General features: G+C 43.0%; 20 non-coding genes across 20 annotated transcripts; 15 read left to right on the top strand and 5 right to left on the bottom strand.

Moving 5' to 3' along the window:
• Window positions 1-490: 490 nt before the first annotated feature.
• On the top strand, window positions 491-562 carry TRNAT-UGU (transfer RNA threonine (anticodon UGU)). Its single transcript has one exon. It is a non-coding gene; the product is annotated as a tRNA-Thr (tRNA).
• Window positions 563-1,706: 1,144 nt separating this feature from the next.
• On the bottom strand, window positions 1,707-1,801 carry TRNAI-UAU (transfer RNA isoleucine (anticodon UAU)). Its single transcript has 2 exons — window positions 1,764-1,801; window positions 1,707-1,742 (listed from the first exon to the last, which is right to left on the bottom strand). It is a non-coding gene; the product is annotated as a tRNA-Ile (tRNA).
• A 292-nt stretch (window positions 1,802-2,093) lies between these two features.
• Window positions 2,094-2,175, top strand: TRNAS-GCU (transfer RNA serine (anticodon GCU)). The gene has a single exon. It is a non-coding gene; the product is annotated as a tRNA-Ser (tRNA).
• Window positions 2,176-3,432: 1,257 nt separating this feature from the next.
• Window positions 3,433-3,504, top strand: TRNAT-UGU (transfer RNA threonine (anticodon UGU)). Its single transcript has one exon. It is a non-coding gene; the product is annotated as a tRNA-Thr (tRNA).
• Window positions 3,505-10,341: 6,837 nt separating this feature from the next.
• TRNAS-GCU (transfer RNA serine (anticodon GCU)) lies at window positions 10,342-10,423 on the top strand. The gene has a single exon. It is a non-coding gene; the product is annotated as a tRNA-Ser (tRNA).
• Window positions 10,424-11,539: 1,116 nt separating this feature from the next.
• Window positions 11,540-11,611, top strand: TRNAT-UGU (transfer RNA threonine (anticodon UGU)). Its single transcript has one exon. It is a non-coding gene; the product is annotated as a tRNA-Thr (tRNA).
• A 1,144-nt stretch (window positions 11,612-12,755) lies between these two features.
• TRNAI-UAU (transfer RNA isoleucine (anticodon UAU)) lies at window positions 12,756-12,850 on the bottom strand. The gene is made up of 2 exons: window positions 12,813-12,850; window positions 12,756-12,791 (listed from the first exon to the last, which is right to left on the bottom strand). It is a non-coding gene; the product is annotated as a tRNA-Ile (tRNA).
• A 292-nt stretch (window positions 12,851-13,142) lies between these two features.
• Window positions 13,143-13,224, top strand: TRNAS-GCU (transfer RNA serine (anticodon GCU)). Its single transcript has one exon. It is a non-coding gene; the product is annotated as a tRNA-Ser (tRNA).
• A 1,116-nt stretch (window positions 13,225-14,340) lies between these two features.
• On the top strand, window positions 14,341-14,412 carry TRNAT-UGU (transfer RNA threonine (anticodon UGU)). Its single transcript has one exon. It is a non-coding gene; the product is annotated as a tRNA-Thr (tRNA).
• Window positions 14,413-15,556: 1,144 nt separating this feature from the next.
• On the bottom strand, window positions 15,557-15,651 carry TRNAI-UAU (transfer RNA isoleucine (anticodon UAU)). Its single transcript has 2 exons — window positions 15,614-15,651; window positions 15,557-15,592 (listed from the first exon to the last, which is right to left on the bottom strand). It is a non-coding gene; the product is annotated as a tRNA-Ile (tRNA).
• A 292-nt stretch (window positions 15,652-15,943) lies between these two features.
• On the top strand, window positions 15,944-16,025 carry TRNAS-GCU (transfer RNA serine (anticodon GCU)). The gene has a single exon. It is a non-coding gene; the product is annotated as a tRNA-Ser (tRNA).
• Window positions 16,026-17,141: 1,116 nt separating this feature from the next.
• On the top strand, window positions 17,142-17,213 carry TRNAT-UGU (transfer RNA threonine (anticodon UGU)). Its single transcript has one exon. It is a non-coding gene; the product is annotated as a tRNA-Thr (tRNA).
• Window positions 17,214-18,357: 1,144 nt separating this feature from the next.
• On the bottom strand, window positions 18,358-18,452 carry TRNAI-UAU (transfer RNA isoleucine (anticodon UAU)). The gene is made up of 2 exons: window positions 18,415-18,452; window positions 18,358-18,393 (listed from the first exon to the last, which is right to left on the bottom strand). It is a non-coding gene; the product is annotated as a tRNA-Ile (tRNA).
• Window positions 18,453-18,744: 292 nt separating this feature from the next.
• On the top strand, window positions 18,745-18,826 carry TRNAS-GCU (transfer RNA serine (anticodon GCU)). Its single transcript has one exon. It is a non-coding gene; the product is annotated as a tRNA-Ser (tRNA).
• Window positions 18,827-19,942: 1,116 nt separating this feature from the next.
• TRNAT-UGU (transfer RNA threonine (anticodon UGU)) lies at window positions 19,943-20,014 on the top strand. The gene has a single exon. It is a non-coding gene; the product is annotated as a tRNA-Thr (tRNA).
• A 1,556-nt stretch (window positions 20,015-21,570) lies between these two features.
• Window positions 21,571-21,652, top strand: TRNAS-GCU (transfer RNA serine (anticodon GCU)). Its single transcript has one exon. It is a non-coding gene; the product is annotated as a tRNA-Ser (tRNA).
• A 1,116-nt stretch (window positions 21,653-22,768) lies between these two features.
• On the top strand, window positions 22,769-22,840 carry TRNAT-UGU (transfer RNA threonine (anticodon UGU)). Its single transcript has one exon. It is a non-coding gene; the product is annotated as a tRNA-Thr (tRNA).
• A 1,170-nt stretch (window positions 22,841-24,010) lies between these two features.
• TRNAI-UAU (transfer RNA isoleucine (anticodon UAU)) lies at window positions 24,011-24,105 on the bottom strand. The gene is made up of 2 exons: window positions 24,068-24,105; window positions 24,011-24,046 (listed from the first exon to the last, which is right to left on the bottom strand). It is a non-coding gene; the product is annotated as a tRNA-Ile (tRNA).
• A 292-nt stretch (window positions 24,106-24,397) lies between these two features.
• TRNAS-GCU (transfer RNA serine (anticodon GCU)) lies at window positions 24,398-24,479 on the top strand. Its single transcript has one exon. It is a non-coding gene; the product is annotated as a tRNA-Ser (tRNA).
• Window positions 24,480-25,595: 1,116 nt separating this feature from the next.
• TRNAT-UGU (transfer RNA threonine (anticodon UGU)) lies at window positions 25,596-25,667 on the top strand. The gene has a single exon. It is a non-coding gene; the product is annotated as a tRNA-Thr (tRNA).
• Window positions 25,668-27,505: the final 1,838 nt, after the last annotated feature.

Consider the following 27,505-nt stretch of genomic DNA (forward strand, 5'->3'; position numbering starts at 1 on the left):
CACACGGAGTGGGCGTAGTGTTGCCGGCTACGCTGTCTACGCAAAATGCGTAGAAGGCAACACTACGCCTACTTCGTGGGCGTAGCCGATTCGGACGCCCAGGGTTACTTCTAACCAGTTTGGATAGATAGACTGATAAGAAAGCAGCTCTTACTCCTAAAGTTTCAGCCATCTCAAGTGTATGACTGTTCACATATGTCTGCCCCACAGAGACAGATCACTTCTAATAAGTGAGTTCTCTATCTGTCACTGATTGTGGACATACTAACTAGAGCTATCAGTATGGTCATAAATGTGAATACTCTTATGTTCTCAAATCAAAATGGAGTTTTTCCTACTTCCAAGAAAAGTGTCTTAAGCATGCTCTTCAATTTGTGCACGCATGTAGACATTCAAATGCAACTGCATTTCCATACAGAGTCTCAAAATCATAGATATCTTCATACCGCAGTAAGAATACATGAAGCGATTTACATACTGCAAGCAGGCTGGCCTTGTAGCTCAGTGGCAGAGCACTGGTCTTGTAAACCAGGGGTCATGAGTTCAAGCCTCATCAGGGCCTTTTTATATGTGAGTTTCTGTATGTTGTTTCCAAGTCATTCTTTCTAGGAGTCACACCTTGTCTTAAGTTTGCTTATTGACAAGCTTCCCTTTCCTGCTTTCATCGTATCAAGAAGACTTCATGAAAACCATTGAACCATAAACTATCGCCTCACCCCTTCCGATCGCCTGACAAACGCCATTCTCACCCCGCCGGGCAAAGCCAAATAAGCCATGCATATTTGAAGTTCCTTTGAAAGTCAGAGCGAGGACTATGACCTCTGTTCCGACTGAGTCTGCATCCACAGAAAGGATGAAATAAGGATCTAGAAATTTCACCAAGGAGATGTGAACTTCATCCCCCCTAAAATACTTTTCCTCCCAGATGCCCCGGCTCTTAGTCAAATGAGGTTAATCTTCAAAACCCCACCCCCACTAACCATAAATATCCGACTCTCCTGCTGTCCATTCAAATGATACAAGGTATCTTGTACATAGAGAGAATGTGAGAAAAAGCAGAATCGCTTCATAGATTTGGTGACCTTGGATGGGTGGGCTGGATAAAGAAGTGAACCTGATTTCGGGAAAAGGAGTATCGTGATGGGGATGAGGAAAAGAGAACATGTACCACGTTCACAAGTTAGAGAAATAAATATATTAGGTTGAATGGTTTTAAAAAGTTAACTTTGAGCATGAATTGTTTTTTTAAACTGCAAAGAATAAAAAAAATCAATGTGGGATTGGAGGCACAATCTGAGCAGAAAGCACCATAAGCTGCTATGGTGCAACTCTTATGTTGACTAGAAACATTAATATGATGACGCTCTTCTTTTGATATGTCTTTCAGTTAAATGTTATTGTAAGTAGCTGATACAGCACTGTTTGCAGCTCCTCAGTATATGGTTATCCCGTGACAACAATGTTTTCATCATATTTATTATTCTACAAATGTATTTTTAAATGCACTGATGTGGTGTTTGCATGCTATGCAAGACGGCACATCATGGAATGTTTATAAGGAGCATCGAATAGGATTGTGATATTTGCACCTGGAAGAGTCGGACACGCAGATCCTGAAAAGAAGTAAAAACTCTCTAGCAAGGGCCGTCTTTCCCCTGAGTTTATTCTTTACTTTTAGTGAAATGGTTTATGAAAAACCAGTAAGCTGCTCCAGGTGAGGCTCAAACTCACAACCTCGGCATGCCTCAATGCAAGTACTGCTGTATAAGTACCGCGCGCTAACCGATTGCGCCACTGGAGCTCACTGTTATCATACCTCCCCAGTTGAGCCATCTAGAGCTGACCAAGTAGATACTGGCACTGCTCCCTTATTCACTGTGCAAGATCGACTCACATGCTAGCATGTTATCATGACTATTAAAAACTACAGTCCTAACGGAACAGATTTGATAATTCTGCTATATCATGTGCTCAGTCTATTGAACACCACATATATTTGCCAGTTCTGACACAGTCTAGGAGAAACTTATGATTATTTGTAATTAGCACATCATAAGAATTTCCTAAAAAATGAAACATAGTCACCTAAAGCAGACGAGGTGGCCGAGTGGTTAAGGCGATGGACTGCTAATCCATTGTGCTCTGCACGTGTGGGTTCGAATCCCACCTTCGTCGGAACGCTACTGACACTCTTTTGAAGGTGGGCATGTCTCGTAGTACAATTACACTCTCTTTCAAGACACAGCCATAATCCACTAGAAGGGCCCAACTGACTATTCCATTTTGGCAATTATGTCAAATTAAGGGAAGTGTTTTGTGCTTAATTGAAATTAGATCTTTCATGAAGTGTCCAGAGGATTGCCTTTCCCTCACTCCTGGCCTTCTAACTAACCCTGGTCGTAGTGGGCGTAGTGGGGCTCCGCGGAGCTACGCGGAGTGGGCGAGAAGCTACGCCCACTCCCGCACTCCGCGTAGCCCCACTACGCACCTCCCTCCCGCTCTCCCCTACATACATTATTTAACCCCTTCGACGCTCATGACGAGCTGGGCTCGTCATGCAGTAGCCTCCTGCTACGCTCATGACGAGCCCAGCTCGTCATGAATGTGCGAGGATCGCGAAATCCCAGCACAGCAGGGGAATTCCCATAGCATCCAAGAGGTTAAGCAACTACCCTTAATAAAACAATTTTAAAGCACTTACCGTGTCCGGGGCTCGTCCGGGGCTCCATCTTGGAATAGCATCGTCCTGGATACCAATGCGCATGCGCGGGAGGCCGCGCATGCGCATTGGTATCCAGGAAGGGACGCTATTCCAAGAGGGAGCCCCGGAAGAGCCCCGGACATGGTAAGTGCTTTAAAAATTGTTTTATTAAGGTTAGTTGCTTAAATAATGTATGTAGGGGAGGGCGGGAGGGAGGCGGGTGGCGGCCGAATCGGCTACGCACACGGAGTGGGCGTAGTGTTGCCGGCTACGCTGTCTACGCAAAATGCGTAGAAGGCAACACTACGCCTACTCCGTGGGCGTAGCCGATTCGGACGCCCAGGGTTACTTCTAACCAGTTTGGATAGATAGACTGATAAGAAAGCAGCTCTTACTCCTAAAGTTTCAGCCATCTCAAGTGTATGACTGTTGACATATGTCTGCCCCACAGAGACAGATCACTTCTAATAAGTGAGTTCTCTATCTGTCACTGATTGTGGACATACTAACTAGAGCTATCAGTATGGTCATAAATGTGAATACTCTTATGTTCTCAAATCAAAATGGAGTTTTTCCTACTTCCAAGAAAAGTGTCTTAAGCATGCTCTTCAATTTGTGCACGCATGTAGACATTCAAATGCAACTGCATTTCCATACAGAGTCTCAAAATCATAGATATCTTCATACCGCAGTAAGAATACATGAAGCGATTTACATACTGCAAGCAGGCTGGCCTTGTAGCTCAGTGGCAGAGCACTGGTCTTGTAAACCAGGGGTCATGAGTTCAAGCCTCATCAGGGCCTTTTTAAATGTGAGTTTCTGTATGTTGTTTCCAAGTCATTCTTTCTAGGAGTCACACCTTGTCTTAAGTTTGCTTATTGACAAGCTTCCCTTTCCTGCTTTCATCGTATCAAGAAGACTTCATGAAAACCATTGAACCATAAACTATCGCCTCACCCCTTCCGATCGCCTGACGAACGCCTGACAAACGCCATTCTCACCCCGCCGGGCAAGCCCTGCCGGGCAAAGCCAAATAAGCCATGCATATTTGAAGTTCCTTTGAAAGTCAGAGCGAGGACTATGACCTCTGTTCCGACTGAGTCTGCATCCACAGAAAGGATGAAATAAGGATCTAGAAATTTCACCAAGGAGATGTGAACTTCATCCCCCTTAAAATACTTTTCCTCCCAGATGCCCCGGCTCTTAGTCAAATGAGGTTAATCTTCAAAACCCCACCCCCACTAACCATAAATATCCGACTCTCCTGCTGTCCATTCAAATGATACAAGGTATCTTGTACATAGAGAGAATGTGAGAAAAAGCAGAATCGCTTCATAGATTTGGTGACCTTGGATGGGTGGGCTGGATAAAGAAGTGAACCTGATTTCGGGAAAAGGAGTATCGTGATGGGGATGAGGAAAAGAGAACATGTACCACATTCACAAGTTAGAGAAATAAATATATTAGGTTGAATGGTTTTAAAAAGTTAACTTTGAGCATGAATTGTTTTTTTAAACTGCAAAGAATAAAAAAAATCAATGTGGGATTGGAGGCACAATCTGAGCAGAAAGCACCATAAGCTGCTATGGTGCAACTCTTATGTTGACTAGAAACATTAATATGATGACGCTCTTCTTTTGATATGTCTTTCAGTTAAATTTTATTGTAAGTAGCTGATACAGCACTGTTTGCAGCTCCTCAGTATATGGTTATCCCGTGACAACAATGTTTTCATCATATTTATTATTCTACAAATGTATTTTTAAATGCACTGATGTGGTGTTTGCATGCTATGCAAGACGGCACATCATGGAATGTTTATAAGGAGCATCGAATAGGATTGTGATATTTGCACCTGGAAGAGTCGGACACGCAGATCCTGAAAAGAAGTAAAAACTCTCTAGCAAGGGCCGTCTTTCCCCTGAGTTTATTCTTTACTTTTAGTGAAATAGTTTATGAAAAACCAGTAAGCTGCTCCAGGTGAGGCTCGAACTCACAACCTCTGCATGCCTCAATGCAAGTTGTAGTGTTTTCCAGATAAATAAGAATCCAGGAGAAATAGGATTGAAGTTAGGAGGTATTTATTAAACCTCAGCCACAGCAGATCCTACTTCAACTGACAAGCAGAACCAGGCAACAATACAATTCCAGAATCTCTATATGAGAGATTCTTGGCACATTAAAGGTACAGGATACATTAAATGAGCAACATCACACATCTTCCTCCCAACAGAAAATTAAGAACAAAGAAAAACAATAGAATCAAATTACAAGTGCAAGAACAGTGAAGTGGTTATAAAGTATAATCTCTTAAATAAGAGGGAGGTCTTCGTACTCTTTGACATCTAGGAGGAAAGGTGGACAATTTCAAGTTGTTATCACGATTATAAAACGAATGAGACAAGTTTTGTCTATCATGTGATACAGGTATTCTTGACTTAACCACCACAATTCTGCTTTTATTCCAAATTCTACCATCCTCTGTTTTAATGGCATTCTTGAATATTTTTACTACTGCTTTCACTTCAGAGAATTTGGACCAGGTTCTACAACCAACAGGAGCTTTGATACGAACAAGATCACCAACTAGGATTTTCTGAGCATTCACACATTTTCTCTTATCAAAATATGACTTCCTCTCATCTTGCTTCTTTTCTTCCCTCTTTCGCCACTCACCTATTCCATTATCAATCAGACCTTTATTCAGATCCATCCAACCAGGACATAGGTAGGTGTTGGGAGCCCTTCCTTTAAATAAGACAAAGGGGGATCTACCTGTGGTCAAATGGGGAGCATAACGATAAGCATTTATTCTTTCTTGAAGAACTGATTTCCAATTTAAACCAGATGACCTAGCTAATTGTATGGCTTCTTTCAAGGTCTTATTGACCCTTTCTACTGCACCGTTGGTCTCGGGATGATATAAAGAAGATTTTTTATGAACAATTCCAGATTTTTGTAAAAACTCTTCAAAAATCCTTGAACAGAATTGTGGTCCATTATCTGAAAGAAGGCTATTTGGAAAACTTTCTTTTTTAAAGATGGTATCTAGAAATTTTATAACTTCTTCAGAGGTGATTTCCCTTACTGCACTCACTTCAATCCACCTGGAATACAAATCCAGAAGAACAATGAGATAAGGTGTATCACTCACCCCTGATAAAGGACCAACTATATCTATGGCTAACTCATCCCAAGGATGTTTTGGAAGAACTCTCTTTACCATGGGCATTTGCCTAGTCTTAAGGATTTTATCACTGGCAGAGCATTCTGGACAATCTCTCACTAACCTTTCTATCTCCAGATCCATCCCTGGCCACCAGAATTGCATGCGTAACATTTCCTTGGTTTTCACAATACCAAGATGGCCAGAGTGGGCATGGGATAAAAGTTTCTTTCTGATACCAAGTGGGGGAACCATTTTCGTACCCCGAGTTAGAAACCCAGAATGAATAGAAAGTTCATCAGAAACCAAAGTCCAAGGTTTCTCTAAACGACGATTATTGCTCAAGGAAAGCATAACCCTTTTTACTTCTTCATCTTTTTCAAGTTCATCTCTCCACTCCTTTTCTTCAATCGCACCTTCTGTAATCTCACATACATTTATTGTGTCATCAGAACAACCTAAAAAATCATCTTCTTCAAAGTTCTCCTTTCCAACCATTCTCGAGAGACAATCAGCAGATTTGTTTGATACACCCGGGATATATTCAACAGAGAAATCAAACTCTTGTAAGGAAACAATCCATTTCCTAATTCTTGATGAAATCGCATCCAAACCTTTCTTATCAAAAACCTCTTTTAACGGTTTGTGATCAGAGAAAATCAGAACCTTTGTTCCCCAAATTAGATTTTTTAGTTTTCTCAGTGCCCAATAGATGGCAAGAGACTCCTTTTCTATTACGGAATAGTTTAATTCAGAACCCCTTAGGCATCTTGAAGAACAACAAATTAAATTGTCTTTTCCATCCCTTTTTTGTATTAGGACAGCACCAAGGCCTTTTTCACTGGCGTCAGTGAATAAAACTGTAGGTAAGCCTGGCACAAATGCTTGTAGGGATGGAGCCTTATTCAATTCAGATTTAATTCCAGTAAATTCAGCTTTACATTCATCAGACCACACATACTCTACATTCTTAGATGTTAACCTCCTCATAGACTGTGTTTTGTCTGCAAAATTGGGAATAAACTTTCCATAAAACTCCACCATACCAAGGAAGGAAACTAATTCATCCTTATTTTCTGGATCTTTTATCTTGTTAATAGTGTCAACCAATTCCTTTTTCGGAAAAATGCCTTTATCAGTTATTTTATGGCCTAAGTAATTTACTTCTTTCACACCAAACTTGCATTTACTCTTCTTTAGCGTCATACCTGCATCTTCTAATCGTTTGAGAACCATACACACTCGACTAAAATGTTCTTTAGAACTATTTCCATAAATAAGTAAATCGTCTTGGTAGCATCTTACACCAGATAATCCACTCAAAATTCTTGCCATAATTCTTTGAAAGACGGAAGCCGCAGACACAAGGCCAAACGGCATCCTTTTATATCTGTAAGTTCCCATGGGCGTGATAAAGGCAGTTAAATCTTGGGAATGATCATCTAATACAACTTGATGGTAAGCCGAAGCAAGGTCTAGTGTGGTAAAATATCTGGCACCTTCTAATGTGCTTACCATTTCATCAATATTAGGAAGAGGGAATCTGTCCACCACTACTTCCTTATTTAATGCTCTCAAATCAACACAGAGCCTAATTTCTCCAGTTGGTTTCTTAACTATAACAACAGGAGCCAACCACTCAGTAGCCTCCACTTGTTCAATGACATCATTCCTTAACAATTTATCTATTTCTTCTTTTACTTTATCCTGTTCCATCAATGGTATTCTTCTCACTTTTGCCACAACAGGTACCGCATTCTCTCTTAATCTAATACGATGTTTATAACCTTTTAAACAACCTAACTCTTCCCTGAATACTTTTGGAAACTTACTTGCTAAATTCTCTCCCAATAGCTTATCTGACTCATTATTCTCAAGAAAATCTACTTGATGAATTTGTACTTGGGGAACAGCATTAGGATCTAAGGTTACTCCAAGTTGACCTTGATGTACCCAACCTAATAAGATATCCCCCTTCTTTGCAACATATATTTTGCCTATAATTATTCTACTGCCAAGTTCAATTTCAGCTATGAAACAACCAACCATTTTAATTGGGTTGTCTGAATACCCCAGGGGCTTAACATCACATTTCATCAGTCTAACTTTACCAGCAAAGTGAGTATTAAATAGTTCTTCATCAATTAAAGTGATTCTAGAACACGAGTCAAATTTAAAATTAATCATTACATTTCCTACTTTTACAGGATGAATTGGATGATCTCCTTCCTCACACTTTATCTCAAACGTAACAGTTCTGACTTGTGTTCGAGATTGATTCCAATGTTTTCTAGACAAATCAGGCCTAAATGTTTTTGTTCTGCAGAACTTACCATAATGACCCTTCTTGCCACACACATTGCATATAATCCTTAATGCAGGACAAATTGGAGAGTTAGCTAGATGACCCACTTGACCACATCTAAAACACACAAGCCTACTACCTTGCCCTGAAAGATTACTTTGAGACATAACATTTGTTGAAAAATTATCCCTATCTGGACCAGAAAGAGTTTCATTCTTTTCAAATTTCTTGACTTGACATATAACTTCTTCGACTTTTACTTCATCTTTCTTTTCAACCACGGAAGTTTTATCTTTTTCTTTTTTCAGTTCACCAACACATTTTGTCATGTGTTCCACCTGTTTGGCTATAGCTAAGACTTCTTCAAGTGGTGGTTCATCCTTTAGCCAAAGTTCCTTTCCTATTTCATCCTGAGCACACCTGAGAACAAACTGATCTCTAATTCTTTCATCAAGTGTCAAACCAAAATTGCAGGAGGACGCTAACTTTCTTAATGAAGAAATATAATCTTCTACAGTTTCATCTCTCTTCTGCTCTCTTAAGCCAAAGTGATAACGTTCCATAATGGTACTGATCCTTGGAAGATAGTGTTTATCTAGTTGAGCTATAGCAATTTCGTATTCATTTAAGTTGCGTTGTTCTCCAGCAGAAAGGTCAGGGAGATGCTCCAAAACGTCCTGTCCTTCTCCTCCTAAGCAGTGTAAAAGGAGAGCTAGCTTTCTTTCTGCACTCAGGTTAGTTCCACAAACTCTTGCGTAGTTGACAAAAATCTTCTTCCATCTTTTCCATTTTATATTGGGTTCTCCTGGAGTATTTAAAAAAAATGCGGGTTGAGTTACATTCTGCATGTTGTTTTCCCTTTTTCTTTTTATTTATATTAAAGTTTCTCTTTTCCTTTTCTTTTATGTTTAGAATAGAATGTTCATTTAGAGTTTCTTTTGGAATCCACCTTTCTCCTGTCGTGTTCTTTTGCTCTTAGAAAGAAATGTTTGTTCAAAAAAAATTTTAGAATCCTTCAATAATGCTTAGTGCCAAAGAACCTGTTCTTAGAATTGAGACTCTAACATTCTTTCTTCATTTTCTCTATGCGCGTAGTTTTAATTGTTAATTATCAGATGTTCTGAGTGCTGGAATGTTCTGAGCACTGAGATGAGCAAATGTTCTGAGCGCTGAGGTGAACAATCAATACGTTCTGAGCGCTGAGGTGAACAAACAATAGATGTCAGGTACAGAATATGTCAGCGCATTGAACAGAAACGTTCTTTTGGATGACAGCGCGTTGTGTTATCACAATCAGACGTCAGAGGGCGCTATGTCATCAACCTTGCACGAGCAAGTCAGCGCGAGGAAATAATTCAAGCGCGAGCACTAGCGCGAGCAAAGAACTCATGCGCGAGTGTTGCTCGTTGATTACTTTTTAAATATAATCGCACATTGTTTATCTTTATGATTTTTAGTTTTCCTCCTTAATAAACCTCCCGCCTTACTCCTCACCGCTTTTCTTAACTGCCGCAGGGAAGGCTCCGCTTCCTTTTTTAACTGATTTACTGCCGCTGGAGGAGAAGACGAGTCCTTTTCCTTTTCCCGCTGTGTTGAGGTGATGAGTGGGTTCACCCGATCGTCGCCATGAAAATGTAGTGTTTTCCAGATAAATAAGAATCCAGGAGAAATAGGATTGAAGTTAGGAGGTATTTATTAAACCTCAGCCACAGCAGATCCTACTTCAACTGACAAGCAGAACCAGGCAACAATACAATTCCAGAATCTCTATATGAGAGATTCTTGGCACATTAAAGGTACAGGATACATTAAATGAGCAACATCACACAAGTACTGCTGTATAAGTACCGCGCGCTAACCAATTGCGCCACTGGAGCTCACTGTTCTCATACCTCCCCAGTTGAGCCATCTAGAGCTGACCAAGTAGATACTGGCACTGCTCCCTTATTCACTGTGCAAGATCGACTCACATGCTAGCATGTTATCATGACTATTAAAAACTACAGTCCTAATGGAACAGATTTGATAATTCTGCTATATCATGTGCTCTGTCTATTGAACACCACATATATTTGCCAGTTCTGACACAGTCTAGGAGAAACTTATGATTATTTGTAATTAGCACATCGTAAGAATTTCCTAAAAAATGAAACATAGTCACCTAAGGCAGACGAGGTGGCCGAGTGGTTAAGGCGATGGACTGCTAATCCATTGTGCTCTGCACGCGTGGGTTCGAATCCCACCTTCGTCGGAACGCCATCAGACACTCTTTTGAAGGTGGGCATGTCTCGTAGTACAATTACACTCTCTTTCAAGACACAGCCATAATCCACTAGAAGGGCCCAACTGACTATTCCATTTTGGCAATTATGTCAAATTAAGGGAAGTGTTTTGTGCTTAATTGAAATTAGATCTTTCATGAAGTGTCCAGAGGATTGCCTTTCCCTCACTCCTGGCCTTCTAACTAACCCTGGTCGTAGTGGGCGTAGTGGGGCTCCGCGGAGCTACGCGGAGTGGGCGAGAAGCTACGCCCACTCCCGCACTCCGCATAGCCCCACTACGCACCTCCCTCCCGCTCTCCCCTACATACAATATTTAAGCAACTACCCTTAATAAAACAATTTTAAAGCACTTACCGTGTCCGGGGCTCGTCCGGGGCTCCATCTTGGAATAGCGTCGTCCTGGATACCAATGCGCATGCGCGGGAGGCCGCGCATGCGCATTGGTATCCAGGAAGGGACGCTATTCCAAGAGGGAGCCCCGGAAGAGCCCCGGACATGGTAAGTGCTTTAAAAATTGTTTTATTAAGGTTAGTTGCTTAAATAATGTATGTAGGGGAGGGCGGGAGGGAGGCGGGTGGCGGCCGAATCGGCTACGCACACGGAGTGGGCGTAGTGTTGCCGGCTACGCTGTCTACGCAAAATGCGTAGAAGGCAACACTACGCCTACTCCGTGGGCGTAGCCGATTCGGACGCCCAGGGTTACTTCTAACCAGTTTGGATAGATAGACTGATAAGAAAGCAGCTCTTACTCCTAAAGTTTCAGCCATCTCAAGTGTATGACTGTTGACATATGTCTGCCCCACAGAGACAGATCACTTCTAATAAGTGAGTTCTCTATCTGTCACTGATTGTGGACATACTAACTAGAGCTATCAGTATGGTCATAAATGTGAATACTCTTATGTTCTCAAATCAAAATGGAGTTTTTCCTACTTCCAAGAAAAGTGTCTTAAGCATGCTCTTCAATTTGTGCACGCATGTAGACATTCAAATGCAACTGCATTTCCATACAGAGTCTCAAAATCATAGATATCTTCATACCGCAGTAAGAATACATGAAGCGATTTACATACTGCAAGCAGGCTGGCCTTGTAGCTCAGTGGCAGAGCACTGGTCTTGTAAACTAGGGGTCATGAGTTCAAGCCTCATCAGGGCCTTTTTATATGTGAGTTTCTGTATGTTGTTTCCAAGTAATTCTTTCTAGGAGTCACACCTTGTCTTAAGTTTGCTTATTGACAAGCTTCCCTTTCCTGCTTTCATTGTATCAAGAAGACTTCATGAAAACCATTGAACCATAAACTATCGCCTCACCCCTTCCGATCGCCTGACAAACGCCATTCTCACCCCGCCGGGCAAAGCCAAATAAGCCATGCATATTTGAAGTTCCTTTGAAAGTCAGAGCGAGGACTATGACCTCTGTTCCGACTGAGTCTGCATCCACAGAAAGGATGAAATAAGGATCTAGAAATTTCACCAAGGAGATGTGAACTTCATCCCCCTTAAAATACTGTTCCTCCCAGATGCCCCGGCTCTTAGTCAAATGAGGTTAATCTTCAAAACCCCACCCCCACTAACCATAAATATCCGACTCTCCTGCTGTCCATTCAAATGATACAAGGTATCTTGTACATAGAGAGAATGTGAGAAAAAGCAGAATCGCTTCATAGATTTGGTGACCTTGGATGGGTGGGCTGGATAAAGAAGTGAACCTGATTTCGGGTAAAGGAGTATCGTGATGGGGATGAGGAAAAGAGAACATGTACCACGTTCACAAGTTAGAGAAATAAATATATTAGGTTGAATGGTTTTAAAAAGTTAACTTTGAGCATGAATTGTTTTTTTAAACTGCAAAGAATAAAAAAAATCAATGTGGGATTGGAGGCACAATCTGAGCAGAAAGCACCATAAGCTGCTATGGTGCAACTCTTATGTTGACTAGAAACATTAATATGATGACGCTCTTCTTTTGATATGTCTTTCAGTTAAATTTTATTGTAAGTAGCTGATACAGCACTGTTTGCAGCTCCTCAGTATATGGTTATCCCGTGACAACAATGTTTTCATCATATTTATTATTCTACAAATGTATTTTTAAATGCACTGATGTGGTGTTTGCATGCTATGCAAGACGGCACATCATGGAATGTTTATAAGGAGCATCGAATAGGATTGTGATATTTGCACCTGGAAGAGTCGGACACGCAGATCCTGAAAAGAAGTAAAAACTCTCTAGCAAGGGCCATCTTTCCCCTGAGTTTATTCTTTACTTTTAGTGAAATGGTTTATGATAAACCAGTAAGCTGCTCCAGGTGAGGCTCGAACTCACAACCTCTGCATGCCTCAATGCAAGTACTGCTGTATAAGTACCGCGCGCTAACCAATTGCGCCACTGGAGCTCACTGTTCTCATACCTCCCCAGTTGAGCCATCTAGAGCTGACCAAGTAGATACTGGCACTGCTCCCTTATTCACTGTGCAAGATCGACTCACATGCTAGCATGTTATCATGACTATTAAAAACTACAGTCCTAATGGAACAGATTTGATAATTCTGCTATATCATGTGCTCTGTCTATTGAACACCACATATATTTGCCAGTTCTGACACAGTCTAGGAGAAACTTATGATTATTTGTAATTAGCACATCGTAAGAATTTCCTAAAAAATGAAACATAGTCACCTAAGGCAGACGAGGTGGCCGAGTGGTTAAGGCGATGGACTGCTAATCCATTGTGCTCTGCACGCGTGGGTTCGAATCCCACCTTCGTCGGAACGCCATCAGACACTCTTTTGAAGGTGGGCATGTCTCGTAGTACAATTACACTCTCTTTCAAGACACAGCCATAATCCACTAGAAGGGCCCAACTGACTATTCCATTTTGGCAATTATGTCAAATTAAGGGAAGTGTTTTGTGCTTAATTGAAATTAGATCTTTCATGAAGTGTCCAGAGGATTGCCTTTCCCTCACTCCTGGCCTTCTAACTAACCCTGGTCGTAGTGGGCGTAGTGGGGCTCCGCGGAGCTACGCGGAGTGGGCGAGAAGCTATGCCCACTCCCGCACTCCGCATAGCCCCACTACGCACCTCCTTCCCGCTCTCCCCTACATACATTATTTAAGCAACTACCCTTAATAAAACAATTTTAAAGCACTTACCGTGTCCGGGGCTCGTCCGGGGCTCCATCTTGGAATAGCGTCGTCCTGGATACCAATGCGCATGCGCGGGAGGCCGCGCATGCGCATTGGTATCCAGGAAGGGACGCTATTCCAAGAGGGAGCCCCGGAAGAGCCCCGGACATGGTAAGTGCTTTAAAAATTGTTTTATTAAGGTTAGTTGCTTAAATAATGTATGTAGGGGAGGGCGGGAGGGAGGCGGGTGGCGGCCGAATCGGCTACGCACACGGAGTGGGCGTAGTGTTGCCGGCTACGCTGTCTACGCAAAATGCGTAGAAGGCAACACTACGCCTACTCCGTGGGCGTAGCCTATTCGGACGCCCAGGGTTACTTCTAACCAGTTTGGATAGATAGACTGATAAGAGAGCAGCTCTTACTCCTAAAGTTTCAGCCATCTCAAGTGTATGACTGTTGACATATGTCTGCCCCACAGAGACAGATCACTTCTAATAAGTGAGTTCTCTATCTGTCACTGATTGTGGACATACTAACTAGAGCTATCAGTATGGTCATAAATGTGAATACTCTTATGTTCTCAAATCAAAATGGAGTTTTTCCTACTTCCAAGAAAAGTGTCTTAAGCATGCTCTTCAATTTGTGCACGCATGTAGACATTCAAATGCAACTGCATTTCCATACAGAGTCTCAAAATCATTGATATCTTCATACCGCAGTAAGAATACATGAAGCGATTTACATACTGCAAGCAGGCTGGCCTTGTATCTCAGTGGCAGAGCACTGGTCTTGTAAACTAGGGGTCATGAGTTCAAGCCTCATCAGGGCCTTTTTATATGTGAGTGTCTGTATGTTGTTTCCAAGTCATTCTTTCTAGGAGTCACACCTTGTCTTAAGTTTGCTTATTGACAAGCTTCCCTTTCCTGCTTTCATCGTATCAAGAAGACTTCATGAAAACCATTGAACCATAAACTATCGCCTCACCCCTTCCGATCGCCTGACAAACGCCATTCTCACCCTGCCGGGCAAAGCCAAATAAGCCATGCATATTTGAAGTTCCTTTGAAAGTCAGAGCGAGGACTATGACCTCTGTTCCGACTGAGTCTGCATCCACAGAAAGGATGAAATAAGGATCTAGAAATTTCACCAAGGAGATGTGAACTTCATCCCCCTTAAAATACTTTTCCTCCCAGATGCCCCGGCTCTTAGTCAAATGAGGTTAATCTTCAAAACCCCACCCCCACTAACCATAAATATCCGACTCTCCTGCTGTCCATTCAAATGATACAAGGTATCTTGTACATAGAGAGAATGTGAGAAAAAGCAGAATCGCTTCATAGATTTGGTGACCTTGGATGGGTGGGCTGGATAAAGAAGTGAACCTGATTTCGGGAAAAGGAGTATCGTGATGGGGATGAGGAAAAGAGAACATGTACCACGTTCACAAGTTAGAGAAATAAATATATTAGGTTGAATGGTTTTAAAAAGTTAACTTTGAGCATGAATTGTTTTTTTAAACTGCAAAGAATAAAAAAAATCAATGTGGGATTGGAGGCACAATCTGAGCAGAAGGCACCATAAGCTGCTATGGTGCAACTCTTATGTTGACTAGAAACATTAATATGATGACGCTCTTCTTTTGATATGTCTTTCAGTTAAATTTTATTGTAAGTAGCTGATACAGCACTGTTTGCAGCTCCTCAGTATATGGTTATCCCGTGACAACAATGTTTTCATCATATTTATTATTCTACAAATGTATTTTTAAATGCACTGATGTGGTGTTTGCATGCTATGCAAGACGGCACATCATGGAATGTTTATAAGGAGCATCGAATAGGATTGTGATATTTGCACCTGGAAGAGTCGGACACGCAGATCCTGAAAAGAAGTAAAAACTCTCTAGCAAGGGCCGTCTTTCCCCTGAGTTTATTCTTTACTTTTAGTGAAATGGTTTATGAAAAACCAGTAAGCTGCTCCAGGTGAGGCTCGAACTCACAACCTCTGCATGCCTCAATGCAAGTACTGCTGTATAAGTACCGCGCGCTAACCAATTGCGCCACTGGAGCTCACTGTTCTCATACCTCCCCAGTTGAGCCATCTAGAGCTGACCAAGTAGATACTGGCACTGCTCCCTTATTCACTGTGCAAGATCGACTCACATGCTAGCATGTTATCATGACTATTAAAAACTACAGTCCTAATGGAACAGATTTGATAATTCTGCTATATCATGTGCTCTGTCTATTGAACACCACATATATTTGCCAGTTCTGACACAGTTTAGGAGAAACTTATGATTATTTGTAATTAGCACATCGTAAGAATTTCCTAAAAAATGAAACATAGTCACCTAAGGCAGACGAGGTGGCCGAGTGGTTAAGGCGATGGACTGCTAATCCATTGTGCTCTGCACGCGTGGGTTCGAATCCCACCTTCGTCGGAACGCCATCAGACACTCTTTTGAAGGTGGGCATGTCTCGTAGTACAATTACACTCTCTTTCAAGACACAGCCATAATCCACTAGAAGGGCCCAACTGACTATTCCATTTTGGCAATTATGTCAAATTAAGGGAAGTGTTTTGTGCTTAATTGAAATTAGATCTTTCATGAAGTGTCCAGAGGATTGCCTTTCCCTCACTCCTGGCCTTCTAACTAACCCTGGTCGTAGTGGGCGTAGTGGGGCTCCGTGGAGCTACGCGGAGTGGGCGAGAAGCTACGCCCACTCCCGCACTCCGCATAGCCCCACTACGCACCTCCCTCCCGCTCTCCCCTACATACATTATTTAAGCAACTACCCTTAATAAAACAATTTTAAAGCACTTACCGTGTCCGGGGCTCGTCCGGGGCTCCATCTTGGAATAGCGTCGTCCTGGATACCAATGCGCATGCGCGGGAGGCCGCGCATGCGCATTGGTATCCAGGAAGGGACGCTATTCCAAGAGGGAGCCCCGGAAGAGCCCCGGACATGGTAAGTGCTTTAAAAATTGTTTTATTAAGGTTAGTTGCTTAAATAATGTATGTAGGGGAGGGCGGGAGGGAGGCGGGTGGCGGCCGAATCGGCTACGCACACGGAGTGGGCGTAGTGTTGCCGGCTACGCTGTCTACGCAAAATGCGTAGAAGGCAACACTACGCCTACTCCGTGGGCGTAGCCGATTCGGACGCCCAGGGTTACTTCTAACCAGTTTGGATAGATAGACTGATAAGAAAGCAGCTCTTACTCCTAAAGTTTCAGCCATCTCAAGTGTATGACTGTTGACATATGTCTGCCCCACAGAGACAGATCACTTCTAATAAGTGAGTTCTCTATCTGTCACTGATTGTGGACATACTAACTAGAGCTATCAGTATGGTCATAAATGTGAATACTCTTATGTTCTCAAATCAAAATGGAGTTTTTCCTACTTCCAAGAAAAGTGTCTTAAGCATGCTCTTCAATTTGTGCACGCATGTAGACATTCAAATGCAACTGCATTTCCATACAGAGTCTCAAAATCATAGATATCTTCATACCGCAGTAAGAATACATGAAGCGATTTACATACTGCAAGCAGGCTGGCCTTGTAGCTCAGTGGCATAGCACTGGTCTTGTAAACCAGGGGTCATGAGTTCAAGCCTCATCAGGGCGTTTTTATATGTGAGTTTCTGTATGTTGTTTCCAAGTCATTCTTTCTAGGAGTCACACCTTGTCTTAAGTTTGCTTATTGACAAGCTTCCCTTTCCTGCTTTCATCGTATCAAGAAGACTTCATGAAAACCATTGAACCATAAACTATCGCCTCACCCCTTCCGATCGCCTGACAAACGCCATTCTCACCCCGCCGGGCAAAGCCAAATAAGCCATGCATATTTGAAGTTCCTTTGAAAGTCAGAGCGAGGACTATGACCTCTGTTCCGACTGAGTCTGCATCCACAGAAAGGATGAAATAAGGATCTAGAAATTTCACCAAGGAGATGTGAACTTCATCCCCCTTAAAATACTGTTCCTCCCAGATGCCCCGGCTCTTAGTCAAATGAGGTTAATCTTCAAAACCCCACCCCCACTAACCATAAATATCCGACTCTCCTGCTGTCCATTCAAATGATACAAGGTATCTTGTACATAGAGAGAATGTGAGAAAAAGCAGAATCGCTTCATAGATTTGGTGACCTTGGATGGGTGGGCTGGATAAAGAAGTGAACCTGATTTCGGGAAAAGGAGTATCGTGATGGGGATGAGGAAAAGAGAACAAGTACCACGTTCACAAGTTAGAGAAATAAATATATTAGGTTGAATGGTTTTAAAAGGTTAACTTTGAGCATGAATTGTTTTTTTAAACTGCAAAGAATAAAAAAAATCAATGTGGGATTGGAGGCACAATCTGAGCAGAAGGCACCATAAGCTGCTATGGTGCAACTCTTATGTTGACTAGAAACATTAATATGATGACGCTCTTCTTTTGATATGTCTTTCAGTTAAATTTTATTGTAAGTAGCTGATACAGCACTGTTTGCAGCTCCTCAGTATATGGTTATCCCGTGACAACAATGTTTTCATCATATTTATTATTCTACAAATGTATTTTTAAATGCACTGATGTGGTGTTTGCATGCTATGCAAGACGGCACATCATGGAATGTTTATAAGGAGCATCGAATAGGATTGTGATATTTGCACCTGGAAGAGTCGGACACGCAGATCCTGAAAAGAAGTAAAAACTCTCTAGCAAGGGCCGTCTTTCCCCTGAGTTTATTCTTTACTTTTAGTGAAATAGTTTATGAAAAACCAGTAAGCTGCTCCAGGTGAGGCTCGAACTCACAACCTCTGCATGCCTCAATGCAAGTACTGCTGTATAAGTACCGCGCGCTAACCAATTGCGCCACTGGAGCTCACTGTTCTCATACCTCCCCAGTTGAGCCATCTAGAGCTGACCAAGTAGATACTGGCACTGCTCCCTTATTCACTGTGCAAGATCGACTCACATGCTAGCATGTTATCATGACTATTAAAAACTACAGTCCTAATGGAACAGATTTGATAATTCTGCTATATCATGTGCTCTGTCTATTGAACACCACATATATTTGCCAGTTCTGACACAGTCTAGGAGAAACTTATGATTATTTGTAATTAGCACATCGTAAGAATTTCCTAAAAAATGAAACATAGTCACCTAAGGCAGACGAGGTGGCCGAGTGGTTAAGGCGATGGACTGCTAATCCATTGTGCTCTGCACGCGTGGGTTCGAATCCCACCTTCGTCGGAACGCCATCAGACACTCTTTTGAAGGTGGGCATGTCTCGTAGTACAATTACACTCTCTTTCAAGACACAGCCATAATCCACTAGAAGGGCCCAACTGACTATTCCATTTTGGCAATTATGTCAAATTAAGGGAAGTGTTTTGTGCTTAATTGAAATTAGATCTTTCATGAAGTGTCCAGAGGATTGCCTTTCCCTCACTCCTGGCCTTCTAACTAACCCTGGTCGTAGTGGGCGTAGTGGGGCTCCGCGGAGCTACGTGGAGTGGGCGAGAAGCTACGCCCACTCCCGCACTCCGCATAGCCCCACTACGCACCTCCCTCCCGCTCTCCCCTACATACATTATTTAAGCAACTACCCTTAATAAAACAATTTTAAAGCACTTACCGTGTCCGGGGCTCGTCCGGGGCTCCATCTTGGAATAGCGTCGTCCTGGATACCAATGCGCATGCGCGGGAGGCCGCGCATGCGCATTGGTATCCAGGAAGGGACGCTATTCCAAGAGGGAGCCCCGGAAGAGCCCCGGACATGGTAAGTGCTTTAAAAATTGTTTTATTAAGGTTAGTTGCTTAAATAATGTATGTAGGGGAGGGCGGGAGGGAGGCGGGTGGCGGCCGAATCGGCTATGCACACGGAGTGGGCGTAGTGTTGCCGGCTACGCTGTCTACGCAAAATGCGTAGAAGGCAACACTACGCCTACTCCGTGGGCGTAGCCGATTCGGACGCCCAGGGTTACTTCTAACCAGTTTGGATAGATAGACTGATAAGAAAGCAGCTCTTACTCCTAAAGTTTCAGCCATCTCAAGTGTATGACTGTTGACATATGTCTGCCCCACAGAGACAGATCACTTCTAATAAGTGAGTTCTCTATCTGTCACTGATTGTGGACATACTAACTAGAGCTATCAGTATGGTCATAAATGTGAATACTCTTATGTTCTCAAATCAAAATGGAGTTTTTCCTACTTCCAAGAAAAGTGTCTTAAGCATGCTCTTCAATTTGTGCACGCATGTAGACATTCAAATGCAACTGCATTTCCATACAGAGTCTCAAAATCATAGATATCTTCATACCGCAGTAAGAATACATGAAGCGATTTACATACTGCAAGCAGGCTGGCCTTGTAGCTCAGTGGCAGAGCACTGGTCTTGTAAACTAGGGGTCATGAGTTCAAGCCTCATCAGGGCCTTTTTATATGTGAGTTTCTGTATGTTGTTTCCAAGTCATTCTTTCTAGGAGTCACACCTTGTCTTAAGTTTGCTTATTGACAAGCTTCCCTTTCCTGCTTTCATCGTATCAAGAAGACTTCATGAAAACCATTGAACCATAAACTATCGCCTCACCCCTTCCGATCGCCTGACGAACGCCTGACAAACGCCATTCTCACCCCGCCGGGCAAGCCCTGCCGGGCAAAGCCAAATAAGCCATGCATATTTGAAGTTCCTTTGAAAGTCAGAGCGAGGACTATGACCTCTGTTCCGACTGAGTCTGCATCCACAGAAAGGATGAAATAAGGATCTAGAAATTTCACCAAGGAGATGTGAACTTCATCCCCCTTAAAATACTTTTCCTCCCATATGCCCCGGCTCTTAGTCAAATGAGGTTAATCTTCAAAACCCCACCCCCACTAACCATAAATATCCGACTCTCCTGCTGTCCATTCAAATGATACAAGGTATCTTGTACATAGAGAGAATGTGAGAAAAAGCAGAATCGCTTCATAGATTTGGTGACCTTGGATGGGTGGGCTGGATAAAGAAGTGAACCTGATTTCGGGAAAAGGAGTATCGTGATGGGGATGAGGAAAAGAGAACATGTACCACATTCACAAGTTAGAGAAATAAATATATTAGGTTGAATGGTTTTAAAAAGTTAACTTTGAGCATGAATTGTTTTTTTAAACTGCAAAGAATAAAAAAAATCAATGTGGGATTGGAGGCACAATCTGAGCAGAAAGCACCATAAGCTGCTATGGTGCAACTCTTATGTTGACTAGAAACATTAATATGATGACGCTCTTCTTTTGATATGTCTTTCAGTTAAATGTTATTGTAAGTAGCTGATACAGCACTGTTTGCAGCTCCTCAGTATATGGTTATCCCGTGACAACAATGTTTTCATCATATTTATTATTCTACAAATGTATTTTTAAATGCACTGATGTGGTGTTTGCATGCTATGCAAGACGGCACATCATGGAATGTTTATAAGGAGCATCGAATAGGATTGTGATATTTGCACCTGGAAGAGTCGGACACGCAGATCCTGAAAAGAAGTAAAAACTCTCTAGCAAGGGCCGTCTTTCCCCTGAGTTTATTCTTTACTTTTAGTGAAATGGTTTATGAAAAACCAGTAAGCTGCTCCAGGTGAGGCTCGAACTCACAACCTCTGCATGCCTCAATGCAAGTACTGCTGTATAAGTACCGCGCACTAACCAATTGCGCCATTGGAGCTCACTGTTCTCATACCTCCCCAGTTGAGCCATCTAGAGCTGACCAAGTAGATACTGGCACTGCTCCCTTATTCACTGTGCAAGATCGACTCACATGCTAGCATGTTATCATGACTATTAAAAACTACAGTCCTAATGGAACAGATTTGATAATTCTGCTATATCATGTGCTCTGTCTATTGAACACCACATATATTTGCCAGTTCTGACACAGTCTAGGAGAAACTTATGATTATTTGTAATTAGCACATCGTAAGAATTTCCTAAAAAATGAAACATAGTCACCTAAGGCAGACGAGGTGGCCGAGTGGTTAAGGCGATGGACTGCTAATCCATTGTGCTCTGCACGCGTGGGTTCGAATCCCTCATTCGTCGGAACGCCATCAGACACTCTTTTGAAGGTGGGCATGTCTCGTAGTACAATTACACTCTCTTTCAAGACACAGCCATAATCCACTAGAAGGGCCCAACTGACTATTCCATTTTGGCAATTATGTCAAATTAAGGGAAGTGTTTTGTGCTTAATTGAAATTAGATCTTTCATGAAGTGTCCAGAGGATTGCCTTTCCCTCACTCCTGGCCTTCTAACTAACCCTGGTCGTAGTGGGCGTAGTGGGGCTCCGCGGAGCTACGCGGAGTGGGCGAGAAGCTACGCCCACTCCCGCACTCCGCATAGCCCCACTACGCACCTCCCTCCCGCTCTCCCCTACATACATTATTTAAGCAACTACCCTTAATAAAACAATTTTAAAGCACTTACCGTGTCCGGGGCTCGTCCGGGGCTCCATCTTGGAATAGCGTCGTCCTGGATACCAATGCGCATGCGCGGGAGGCCGCGCATGCGCATTGGTATCCAGGAAGGGACGCTATTCCAAGAGGGAGCCCCGGAAGAGCACCGGACATGGTAAGTGCTTTAAAAATTGTTTTATTAAGGTTAGTTGCTTAAATAATGTATGTAGGGGAGGGCGGGAGGGAGGCGGGTGGCGGCCGAATCGGCTACGCACACGGAGTGGGCGTAGTGTTGCCGGCTACGCTGTCTACGCAAAATGCGTAGAAGGCAACACTACGCCTACTCCGTGGGCGTAGCCGATTCGGACGCCCAGGGTTACTTCTAACCAGTTTGGATAGATAGACTGATAAGAAAGCAGCTCTTACTCCTAAAGTTTCAGCCATCTCAAGTGTATGACTGTTGACATATGTCTGCCCCACAGAGACAGATCACTTCTAATAAGTGAGTTCTCTATCTGTCACTGATTGTGGACATACTAACTAGAGCTATCAGTATGGTCATAAATGTGAATACTCTTATGTTCTCAAATCAAAATGGAGTTTTTCCTACTTCCAAGAAAAGTGTCTTAAGCATGCTCTTCAATTTGTGCACGCATGTAGACATTCAAATGCAACTGCATTTCCATACAGAGTCTCAAAATCATAGATATCTTCATACCGCAGTAAGAATACATGAAGCGATTTACATACTGCAGGCAGGCTGGCCTTGTAGCTCAGTGGCAGAGCACTGGTCTTGTAAACCAGGGGTCATGAGTTCAAGCCTCATCAGGGCCTTTTCATATGTGAGTTTCTGTATGTTGTTTCCAAGTCATTCTTTCTAGGAATCACACCTTGTCTTAAGTTTGCTTATTGACAAGCTTCCCTTTCCTGCTTTCATCGTATCAAGAAGACTTCATGAAAACCATTGAACCATAAACTATCGCCTCACCCCTTCCGATCGCCTGACGAACGCCTGACAAACGCCATTCTCACCCCGCCGGGCAAGCCCTGCCGGGCAAAGCCAAATAAGCCATGCATATTTGAAGTTCCTTTCAAAGTCAGAGCGAGGACTATGACCTCTGTTCCGACTGAGTCTGCATCCACAGAAAGGATGAAATAAGGATCTAGAAATTTCACCAAGGAGATGTGAACTTCATCCCCCTTAAAATACTTTTCCTCCCAGATGCCCCGGCTCTTAGTCAAATGAGGTTAATCTTCAAAACCCCACCCCCACTAACCATAAATATCCGACTCTCCTGCTGTCCATTCAAATGATACAAGGTATCTTGTACATAGAGAGAATGTGAGAAAAAGCAGAATCGCTTCATAGATTTGGTGACCTTGGATGGGTGGGCTGGATAAAGAAGTGAACCTGATTTCGGGAAAAGGAGTATCGTGATGGGGATGAGGAAAAGATAACATGGACCACATTCACAAGTTAGAGAAATAAATATATTAGGTTGAATGGTTTTAAAAAGTTAACTTTGAGCATGAATTGTTTTTTTAAACTGCAAAGAATAAAAAAAAATCAATGTGGTATTGGAGGCACAATCTGAGCAGAAAGCACCTTAAGCTGCTATGGTGCAACTCTTATGTTGACTAGAAACATTAATATGATGACGCTCTTCTTTTGATATGTCTTTCAGTTAAATGTTATTGTAAGTAGCTGATACAGCACTGTTTGCAGCTCCTCAGTATATGGTTATCCCGTGACAACAATGTTTTCATCATATTTATTATTCTACAAATGTATTTTTAAATGCACTGATGTGGTGTTTGCATGCTATGCAAGACGGCACATCATGGAATGTTTATAAGGAGCATCGAATAGGATTGTGATATTTGCACCTGGAAGAGTCGGACACGCAGATCCTGAAAAGAAGTAAAAACTCTCTAGCAAGGGCCGTCTTTCCCCTGAGTTTATTCTTTACTTTTAGTGAAATGGTTTATGAAAAACCAGTAAGCTGCTCCAGGTGAGGCTCGAACTCACAACCTCTGCATGCCTCAATGCAAGTACTGCTGTATAAGTACCGCGCGCTAACCGATTGCGCCACTGGAGCTCACTGTTCTCATACCTCCCCAGTTGAGCCATATAGAGCTGACCAAGTAGATACTGGCACTGCTCCCTTATTCACTGTGCAAGATCGACTCACATGCTAGCATGTTATCATGACTATTAAAAACTACAGTCCTAATGGAACAGATTTGATAATTCTGCTATATCATGTGCTCTGTCTATTGAACACCACATATATTTGCCAGTTCTGACACAGTCTAGGAGAAACTTATGATTATTTGTAATTAGCACATCGTAAGAATTTCCTAAAAAATGAAATATAGTCACCTAAGGCAGACGAGGTGGCCGAGTGGTTAAGGCGATGGACTGCTAATCCATTGAGCTCTGCACGCGTGGGTTCGAATCCCACCTTCGTCGGAACGCCATCAGACACTCTTTTGAAGGTGGGCATGTCTCGTAGTACAATTACACTCTCTTTCAAGACACAGCCATAATCCACTAGAAGGGCCCAACTGACTATTCCATTTTGGCAATTATGTCAAATTAAGGGAAGTGTTTTGTGCTTAATTGAAATTAGATCTTTCATGAAGTGTCCAGAGGATTGCCTTTCCCTCACTCCTGGCCTTCTAACTAACCCTGGTCGTAGTGGGCGTAGTGGGGCTCCGCGGAGCTACGCGGAGTGGGCGAGAAGCTACGCCCACTCCCGCACTCCGCATAGCCCCACTACGCACCTCCCTCCCGCTCTCCCCTACATACATTATTTAAGCAACTACCCTTAATAAAACAATTTTAAAGCACTTACCGTGTCCGGGGCTCGTCCGGGGCTCCATCTTGGAATAGCATCGTCCTGGATACCAATGCGCATGCGCGGGAGGCCGCGCATGCGCATTGGTATCCAGGAAGGGACGCTATTCCAAGAGGGAGCCCCGGAAGAGCCCCTGACATGGTAAGTGCTTTAAAAATTGTTTTATTAAGGTTAGTTGCTTAAATAATGTATGTAGGGGAGGGCGGGAGGGAGGCGGGTGGCGGCCGAATCGGCTACGCACACGGAGTGGGCGTAGTGTTGCCGGCTACGCTGTCTACGCAAAATGCGTAGAAGGCAACACTACGCCTACTCCGTGGGCGTAGCCGATTCGGACGCCCAGGGTTACTTCTAACCAGTTTGGATAGATAGACTGATAAGAAAGCAGCTCTTACTCCTAAAGTTTCAGCCATCTCAAGTGTATGACTGTTGACATATGTCTGCCCCACAGAGACAGATCACTTCTAATAAGTGAGTTCTCTATCTGTCACTGATTGTGGACATACTAACTAGAGCTATCAGTATGGTCATAAATGTGAATACTCTTATGTTCTCAAATCAAAATGGAGTTTTTCCTACTTCCAAGAAAAGTGTCTTAAGCATGCTCTTCAATTTGTGCACGCATGTAGACATTCAAATGCAACTGCATTTCCATACAGAGTCTCAAAATCATAGATATCTTCATACCGCAGTAAGAATACATGAAGCGATTTACATACTGCAAGCAGGCTGGCCTTGTAGCTCAGTGGCAGAGCACTGGTCTTGTAAACCAGGGGTCATGAGTTCAAGCCTCATCAGGGCCTTTTTATATGTGAGTTTCTGTATGTTGTTTCCAAGTCATTCTTTCTAGGAGTCACACCTTGTCTTAAGTTTGCTTATTGACAAGCTTCCCTTTCCTGCTTTCATCGTATCAAGAAGACTTCATGAAAACCATTGAACCATAAACTATCGCCTCACCCCTTCCGATCGCCTGACGAACGCCTGACAAACGCCATTCTCACCCCGCCGGGCAAAGCCAAATAAGCCATGCATATTTGAAGTTCCTTTGAAAGTCAGAGCGAGGACTATGACCTCTGTTCCGACTGAGTCTGCATCCACAGAAAGGATGAAATAAGGATCTAGAAATTTCACCAAGGAGATGTGAACTTCATCCCCCTTAAAATACTATTCCTCCCAGATGAAATGAAATGAAATGAAATGAAATGAAAAATTGCATTTGTATAGCGCATAACTGCCCTAGGGCCTCGCAGCGCTTGAAGATAAAATGGTTTAGCGCAGGCTCGGGGCAGATCAGCAGGATTTAGCAAACAAATGCGTTTTCAAGGCCTTTCTGAATGAGAGGAGGTTGCTATTTCCTCGGATGGCAAAGGGGAGGGCATTCCAAAGTCTGGTCGCCGAATGGGAAAAAGAGCGGCCACCCCAACGGGCTTTGTTAATTTTAGAGGAGGTGGCCAGCTGCAAGGTACCAGACCGAAGGGGGCGTGCTGGGACATAAGGCGTGACCAAAGGGTGCAGAATCGCTGGGCCTACACGGTGAAAGGATTTGTGCATAATGCACAAAGCTTTAAACTGCACTCTGGCAGCCATTGGGAGCCAGTGGAGGTCTTTCAGAGCCTTCCTCGCCGACTGCCGACGGGAGAGATTGAACAGTAGGCGGGCCGCACTGTTTTGTGTGACCTGAAGCCTCTGCAGTACCGAAGCCGGTGCTCCTAGGTAGAGAGCATTCCCATAATCCAGGCGAGAGAGAATCAGGGCCTGGACCATGGTCCTCCTCGCCTGGAAAGGGAGCAAAGGGAGCACCCGCCGGAGCATCCTCATTAGTCCAAAGCAAGTGGCGGCAGTCTTAGTAGCCTGGACCGAGAAATCAAGGGCGGTGTCAAGCCAGATCCCGAGGCTCTTTATCTGGGACTTGGGGGCAGGAGGAGCGCCAAGACATGGTGGCCAGACGGGTGCAAGAGCAGACGGGGAGGGATTTCCGAGTAGAATGATGTCTGTCTTCTCCCCGTTAAGCTTCAAACAGGAGGCTTGCATCCATCTGGCAACAGCCTCTAGACAGGGGCCAGATGCCCAGGCTCTTAGTCAAATGAGGTTAATCTTCAAAACCCCACCCCCACTAACCATAAATATCCGACTCTCCTGCTGTCCATTCAAATGATACAAGGTATCTTGTACATAGAGAGAATGTGAGAAAAAGCAGAATCGCTTCATAGATTTGGTGACCTTGGATGGGGGGCTGGATAAAGAAGTGAACCTGATTTCGGGAAAAGGAGTATCGTGATGGGGATGAGGAAAAGAGAACATGTACCACATTCACAAGTTAGAGAAATAAATATATTAGGTTGAATGGTTTTAAAAAGTTAACTTTGAGCATGAATTGTTTTTTTAAACTGCAAAGAATAAAAAAAATCAATGTGGGATTGGAGGCACAATCTGAGCAGAAAGCACCATAAGCTGCTATGGTGCAACTCTTATGTTGACTAGAAACATTAATATGATGACGCTCTTCTTTTGATATGTCTTTCAGTTAAATTTTATTGTAAGTAGCTGATACAGCACTGTTTGCAGCTCCTCAGTATATGGTTATCCCGTGACAACAATGTTTTCATCATATTTATTATTCTACAAATGTATTTTTAAATGC

The sequence above is a fragment of the Lissotriton helveticus genome, chromosome 5_1 (genome assembly GCF_964261635.1).
Source record: "Lissotriton helveticus chromosome 5_1, aLisHel1.1, whole genome shotgun sequence".
Classification (NCBI taxonomy): Eukaryota; Metazoa; Chordata; class Amphibia; order Caudata; family Salamandridae; genus Lissotriton; species Lissotriton helveticus.